Source organism: Martes martes, assembly GCF_963455335.1.
Source record: "Martes martes genome assembly, chromosome: 2".
NCBI lineage: Eukaryota > Metazoa > Chordata > Mammalia > Carnivora > Mustelidae > Martes > Martes martes.
The window spans coordinates 161887852-161894009 of record NC_137889.1 but is presented as its reverse complement, the minus strand read 5'-3'; positions in this window follow the sequence as shown (position 1 = coordinate 161894009).

Here is a 6158-nt window from a genome sequence, read left to right as displayed (position 1 = left end):
CATTACAGTAATTAAAGTTTTAGAAGAAAGAAAGTAGCATGGTTAGGAGGTAGTATTCAAAGGGATAGCGCCTGAGACTTTTCCAAAATTGAAGAAATTAATCCTTGAAATCCAGAATCCTGTTAGGAAGGGCTAATCCATTTGCTGAGAGATTTTAATAACATGGAGCAGTGTCAAATGAACATGATTTTAGAACTGCATGGAAGCTTAGAAGTTATTAGAGTTCTAAAGCCTTACTCTATAGTGACTCTCGGAGACATGGAAGCATATGGCCAGGTCCATTTAGAATGAGGACTGCCTCACTTTGGGAGTTCCATTTATGTTACTACAACATGACATGTGTTCCTCACAGCTACTCAAAGCATTGCTTTATTGATGGGACAAGAAGAATGCTTAAGGGCATACCCTTGGGATTTAAAAACAGAACCAGAGACATAACATACATTGTTATTTCATTCCACTAAAACAGAACTGTCCTCTTCTTAAAGGTTATATGTGTTAAATGGACACAGTTATTAAGAGTATATGAATTAAAATCTTACACTCGGTGTGACAAGAAATAATTTTTGGGGAAAAAAATCATTATTTATCTCCATCCTTCTTACTCTTACCTTTGTCAATTGAAGCCTTCTTTGAAACAGACTTTGTACCATGGATTTATTAAGCCTCTAGGTGCCAGGTGGGAGAAATCAAGTTTATATGTGGAAAAACTATCAGTGCTATTGATTGGGTCATCTAGCCCCAGAGAATTACTAAATGTGTTATTTCTCAGCTCTGTCTCCAAGACCTGTCCCATGAAGGGGTCTCCTTTCCTTCAGAAAAGGAAGATGTTCTGCCTGAGTTTTAGGAGACATGATATTTTGTTGTTTTTTTCAATAACTGAGAAATCAAAGAGACAAATTACTAACTAAAAAAAAAAAAAAAAAAGAGCAATTTAATTCTGAAACTGGTGGCATAGGTTAGAAAGGCATGGAGAAATGAACATTTTTCTTCTGACTTTGTCTGATGTATCTCCATGATTGCTTTGTATAAGGTTTTGGATCTCTACTTTGCTATAGATCTTGTTCACAAGATAAAAAGATAAATCATTTTTTGTCTCTATTGTAGGTCTCTGTCATGCCTACGTCTCTCAAAGTTTCTTAGACCTGATTTTTCTTCTCTAGATGTACAATAGGCAATTATATAAAGGGAGACATCAATTTTGTGATTTAAAGGCTCAGCTTTAGCCACTAAATACGGATGTTTTTGTTCAGTTTTGGCTTTTATTGATGGGAGAGGAGGAGATCTTATTCTTGTTCATAAGCTAGTTATCTCCTATAAATTCCTTATGCAACTGGAATAACGGGAGCATTTTGTAAAGTCCTCCAGACACACTTCTTTGCTACTCAACTCTTGTATTGAAGTTCAAATTAAAACTACTTAAATAAGAAGGGAGGGCAGAGTTTCTTTATCCTTTGTACTCTGTAACTTTGAACTTGAAACCAAATGCAGTTGCCTAGTGTATGCTTGCTGTGAGGTAACCTCAAAGGCAAAGTCGTTCAAATGACTGGTTTTCCAGGTTACTTCTTAATGGTACTGCCTAACCTCTTATACCCACGTTGTATGGCCTTTGTACAATTGGTTTAATGAGTATATCCTCTAATTGCCCCCCAAAGTGACTTTTCATCTGGAACATTAAGGATTTTAAAAGGTTAGTCAACCTTTTGAACTAAAATCTGTCCTTGAATTAAAAATGTGTGTATCTTACTCTATGTATTATTTATTCACTTCTAATGGGACAATTCCTGATAGAAACCTTTGAAAAATTATTTTCATTATTGAAGAGCAAAACATATTATTTTTTCTAAGTTGCGTGTTTTCTCTCTTCATTTCTTTGTTACTTTGTCTTTATGATTCTCACTTCCTGGGTCAAAACAAGCAGGCAGGCAGATAGTGAAAAATATCCAGTTGTCACCTGAATCCTGGCATTATGCTACTGGAAGGACTCAGACGATAATCCTATAAATGAATAAGTATATTTGAGACACATAAGAGCAACAAAGAAAACGAATAGGATTATAACATAGTGATGAATTTGAGGGGGCTCTACTTTACAGAGGGAATTCATTGAAGGGTTTTCTGAGAAAACTGATATTTAAAGAAAGTCCTAACTCATGAGAAAGAGGCAGTCATATGAAAATCTGGAGAGAAAGAGAAGGAACAAGGTGGAGGGAGAATCAGGTTCAAATAATGCAATATCTTGAAGACTTATGGTGAAGAATCTGAATTTCATTTTAGTTCATTGGAAAGTAAAAAATGCCTTTAACCAAAAGGTGACTCATGTTTTAGAAAGTGTGACTGCTTTCTAAGGAAAGATAATAGCTGTCAAAGAAAAAGTTGGATATTAGAGCAGTAAAGACAGATTTTATTCAGCAACCACCACAGCTAGAGAAAGAGACTTCTGGAGTAAGAAAAGATACCTCAGGTTTATAGCCAACTAGCCCAGGCCGAGGGTCAGTGGACAGAAAGGTATTAAGAGGAGACATCAAGAATAGGGAGATGCTTGCTCAACTGTCCTAATTGGATTCTTGCTAAAGACAGGCGTGGTCTTAGATATCAACGTGGAGGAAGAAGAACCTGGTCAGGTTTCAAGAGTGATCAGATATCAAGGACACTGGTGTCTTGTCAAGCCCATTTACTGGAACTCTTCACTAAAACTGGTTTTAGCAGGGCCAAAGATAACACCTAGTCCAAAAGGGAGTTCAGGGGAGACATTCTAAAGTTTGGTTAAGGAGAGTCTCTGTACTACTTCTATATGGGTAATGTACTGTCAGGGGGCTAAAGAGTTAAGGCAGGGAAACCTATCAGAAGTCTATGATGTTGGTGTAGATAACCGATAACAGTAGCCTTAGCAAAGAAAATGGGAAGAAATAGTCATTCAGGGATAACAATGTTAAAGGTAAACCTGACTGAACTTAACCATCAGAAATGAATCCATCCAAGGAGACCATGCATCCTCCTCTGCTTTTAGATTGAGCAACTGGCTGGAAATAGTGTCAATTACAAAGATGGATAGATTTCCTGAGGAATGGCTACTGTGGGGTATGCAGGTTAATCAATAGTCCTTATTGGCCAGGTTATGCCTGAGATACTGTCCAACAACTCAATTAGATGTTAAATGGATAGTTACTTTTGGAGCTGAATTGTTAGAGCAGGATAGGGGATAGAGAGAGAAGAGCTCTCAACAGAGACAGGGTTTAAAGTCATGGGATGAGTGAGATCAATCGAGTAACAAACAGGAAGTGATGCAGTTTCCTCCACCTCTTGATCACAAAGGATGGAGAAAGTGCTTATGAGCTGTCGTAGTGAATTTTTTCTTGTGATCACCATGTAAGAACTGTTTATGGAAGTACATAATAGGGAGGCACATGCTCTGATTATCCAGTGGTAACTGGATACTCTACCATGACCTGTGATACATTTTTCTCAAAATTGTCTCATTAAATTGTCTACATGAAGTAGTTGTAAATTTAATTTCATAGAGGAGTAAACCAAACCTTAAAAAGAAATATGACACTTTTTTTTTTTTTTAAATACAACCATTTTCTGATAATAATACTACAGGGCTAGGATTCAAATCCACATTTGTCTGGTTAAGAAGCTTGTACGTAGCTCATTAAAGAAAAATCTCTTGAATCCTGTACAGATGGGAATAAATTAATCCCACCCCCAGCATATAAAATTAAAAATCTCACAGTTATTTTTCCCCTGGATTGTAAATAGCTAAAATGAAGATCCATAAAGCAGGAACCGGCTGTATGATGAGCTTTAAATTTGAGCAAACACCTTTAAAACACTCTATATTCCCAGGTTCCTCAATGTGGCCACTGAAGGCAGGGTCATCAACTGGAAGGTGATGTTGAAAAATGGGAAGTCTTACTGTAGTTTAAGACCTCATAAACATTCTTCCAAATCACTGAGGACTTTGGTTATCCAAAATAAAATAAAGTATTTCACTGTTTTGTGTCTCATTATGTTGCATATTTAAGAACTATATATGGACATTTGTTTTATCAGAGTTTATGAGATCCTTGGCCAGCCAACATGCTATTTTATATTTCAGCGTCCTTTTCTCAGAGGTATGTAACAGGACTGACATTTACTTTGGATTCATAATCAATTGATAGTTTATATAATTGACTTCTATTCCCCAGAACCATCTTTCTTATTGAAAGTGTCTGACCTTGTTGTGTCTTTGTCATTCTACTGGAAGAGTCAATAAACATTTCTTCAAATAACACAGTTTGAGGAAGATGCCTATGTGAAGGGATGGGAAACTGACTAAACCACTTATTTAAATTTCTGTTTTCAACCCAATTCATTAGTTGCTTTGATATTTTTCTTACCACTTGATGAAATTTTCATTTTGTACTTGTATTCTTAATTATTCCACTACTCTTTTCAGGGGGAGTGAGGTGGGGGAGTGAGAATATTTAAGTTCTATTCTCTTAGGAAATTTCAGATATATAATACAGTGTTATTAACTACAGTCATCATGTTTTACATTAGATCCTCAGATCTTACTCATTTTCGACCTGAAAATTTTTACTCTTTTATCAACTGCTTCATACATCCTGGCCCCTGCAACCACTTTTCAACTGTTTCTTTGCTCTTGATTTATTTTTGGATTTCTCAGGAATTTTTGGATTTTCTCAGGATTCTTAACCCATGACACCAAACAAATAATAACTTATTTAAGAATAAGATAATTAAAAAAAAAGATTAAGATAATTCATTTCAAGTGTTTAAAAGAATATTAGGTATGTACTCAATAAATGTGAAGACAGAATGAATTTGGGGGTTCACATGTGGAAAACTGGCAAGAAACAGTAAGTAAAAAAAACCCTAAGGCAAAAGTACAAAAGTGTACAAAAATATACTTGGCATTTTAAAGCAATAGCAAAAGCCGTTGGATGGGTGGGACAGACTTAGGGATAGGAAACTAATAGATGTAATTTGAGTGGTATTGAGGGGCCAGGGGATGAGTAGACTTTTAGTCCACACAGTATATCCCTTGGGTTTCCTTCTAAGTATAATAGATCAGGGCAGTGACATGATTTGTCTTAATACTTATTTAATGACTACTACTTGTAAATTATAGATATATAATTAAGTAGTTAAGTAGTAGTCATTAAATATATATATATATACACACACACACATATATATGTGCACATATACTGTATGCACACACAAATATTTAGCTATATCTATCTATCTATCCATGTATCTATACCTGATGGGAAACACATTGTATTTTCAACTTTGGAAACATAAGCAAAAATATGAAATTGTCCTGAATTCTAAGACACCTACAATCTAATAAAGAAGGTATGATTTATTTGGTAGACATACAAAAATGTGAATGGCTTAAGGTTCATTTATCTTCATATCTCAAGAATCTAGAGTCTATCATTTGCTAATTCTGTAACTTTGGATATGGTTTTTAGTATCATCAAAGTTTTTTTTTTTCCTCCTATGAAATACCAAAAATAATAAAAGATAAGAGCTACTTTAGGTAATAATAGTGTATTGGAAAAAAGTAACAATACTCTATATGGAATGGAGTTGTAATTATCATTAACAAAATATCTTGGATATTAATATATTTGAAAGAAATAAGAAGGGAAGGAAGAAAGAGAGGGAAGGAAATGAATGTTTTTTTAAAATAAATGTATGTTATATTTGTTATCACTTATGAATACAGAATAATAGCTGATAACTGCTTTCAAAGTGCTGTACCTTATTTTAAGTATTTATACCTATTAAGTCAAGTTCATCCTCAAAACTGCTATATGAGGTAAGTAGTATATTTCTTTCCACCCTACAGAACGGAAAATCGAGGTACATATTTTAGTTGACTGAGTCAAATGCACACAGCACATGACTGCGTGCAGCAGTGTAGCAACACGATAATATTAATGAAGTTTAGGGTCAGATTATACTTCATCCAAATGCTAATTCTACTAATAACTCTCTGAACCTGTACTTCCTTTTCTTCAATATGTGGATTTTAATAACAGTCTTGTGCTTATACAAGGGACTGTAGCAAAACATTCTAGTGCTTAAAACTTAGTAATTTTCTATGATCAGTTAATAATTCATCAAATATGATGTAT